We start from the raw sequence: 2,348 nt of genomic DNA on the forward strand, positions 1-2,348 counted from the left end.
GAAAGTAAAATTTAACAAGTAACCATACGTGGATATTCCAGGTGTGTGAGCTGGCAAAATAAAATAGGTAACACATAAAATACCCCCCCCCCTCTCGAAAAAACAAACAAAGAGCTTTTGTTGACAATTGTGCAAATAAACAATAACAAAACGGACAGTGGATGAAATAATGTGTGATGAAATGTAAGGTAAAATAATGATGGATAACAGAACTTAATTATTTTTGATACAGGACTGCACTGGATGTTGATAAGAGCAAGACTGTCCGATAAATCGTAATAATACATCCAAACTCTCCATAAGACAAGTACGAAAGCCAATTAAACATAGTAACCTCTTGCATGACCAGTAGAACTTCAGTCTGATATTTTTCTGCCTAACTTTGACAATCACACACAGAAAGAACGTCAAATAGATTAATGCTACAACGTTAATTACCAAAGAAACACTAAAACAACACTATTTAGTTGCCCCACAATAACGATAGAGCCCCAGGAAAGCTTTTGACATGATCACAGATGTACTGGTTCCCATGTCTAAACTAGGAACTAAGAGGAAGGAAAATCTCTGGATTCATATTTGAATAATAGGAAGTTGAATTTGAGCAGGTACACACGTCTAAACTAGGAACTAAGAGGAAGGAAAATCTCTGGATTCATATATGAATAATAGGAAGTTGAATTTGAGCAGGTACCCACGTCTAAACTAGGAACTAAGAGGAAGGAAAATCTCTGGATTCATATATGAATAATAGGAAGTTGAATTTGAGCAGGTACACACGTCTAAACTAGGAACTAAGAGGAAGGAAAATCTCTGGATTCATATATGAATAATAGGAAGTTGAATTTGAGCAAGTACACACGTCACAAATTAGAAATATGTCATGTAATTGAACATACTTGAATTTATGTACAAGAAGTTGAAAGAACCACTATAGACAAAAGCTTAAAAACCTACAACATTTTTTATATACTATACCATAGGTATAGACGCAGGTCATAGAAGTAGTAAATTTTAAGTTGTATTAACCATATAACATCTGATTCTGTTTACAAAGTGTGTTCACAGTGCAGGTCGAAAATACTAATGAATATTTTTCTATCAAACATTACAACTACTCTTTGATGCTTATCTATCTCTATTTCGTATGTTGTAGTAGAAAGCAAAGCATTTCGAAATGTAGTTTATAAATTTACTAGGCTCTGCTGTCATTAAGGTTATATCGGATCCACTAAAAAAAAATTGTTAACGCGAGTGAGAGAAATGCCAACCTAAAGATCCCCCTATTAAGTCAAGTATATTTGAGTATACACATGTGACCTTATTGTCCATTCTAGTCTGTTAAGATGTTGGCAAGAGTAAATGATGAACAAAGCCTCCCGAGTAAAAGAAATCCTGCTCTTTCACAAGTTAAAACCTGAGATTAATTTTGTATGATTAGCCAGTAAGCTGTTTCTATATAGTCTTATGAAATGTATTCGTCTTTTGTATGATTAGCCAGTAAGCTGTTTCTATCTAGTCTTATTAAATGTAATCGTCTTTTGTATGATTAGCCAGTACGCTGTTTCTATCTAGTCTTATTAAATGTATTCGTCTTTTGTATGATTAGCCAGTAAGCTGTTTCTATATAGTCTTATGAAATGTATTCATCTTTTGTATGATTAGCCAGTAAGCTGTTTCTATCTAGTCTTATGAAATGTATTCGTCTTTTGTATGATTAGCCAGTAAGCTGTTTCTATCTAGTCTTATGAAATGTATTCATCTTTTGTATGATTAGCCAGTAAGCTGTTTCTATCTAGTCTTATGAAATGTATTCGTCTTTTCTATGATTAGCCAGTAAGCTGTTTCTATCTAGTCTTATGAAATGTATTCGTCTTTTCTATGATTAGCCAGTAAGCTGTTTCTATCTAGTCTTATGAAATGTATTCGTCTTTTGTATGATTAGCCAGTAAGCTGTTTCTATCTAGTCTTATAAAATGTATTCGTCTTTTGTATGATTAGCTAGTAAGCTGTTTCTATCTAGTCTTATGAAATGTATTCGTCTTTTGTATGATTAGCCAGTAAGCTGTTTCTATCTAGTCTTATGAAATGTATTCGTCTTTTGTATGATTAGCCAGTAAGCTGTTTTTATCTAGTCTTATGAAATGTATTCGTCGTTTGAGAAATGTAACTTTTCATTCGATTAAGTATTTCCTAAGGACCAATAGTTTAAAATTTTATTAAAGTAGCTCAAAGGTCAAATTCACACTGAAGGTCAACAACCTTCATTTTAATGATAGCAAATTGACTCAAGCTCGAAAGCAAATTGACATTGAGGATCTTGTTACCAAGGCCTGCATTTTTAAGGT

Source organism: Limulus polyphemus, unplaced genomic scaffold (genome assembly GCF_000517525.1).
Source record: "Limulus polyphemus unplaced genomic scaffold, Limulus_polyphemus-2.1.2 Scaffold2054, whole genome shotgun sequence".
NCBI lineage: Eukaryota > Metazoa > Arthropoda > Merostomata > Xiphosura > Limulidae > Limulus > Limulus polyphemus.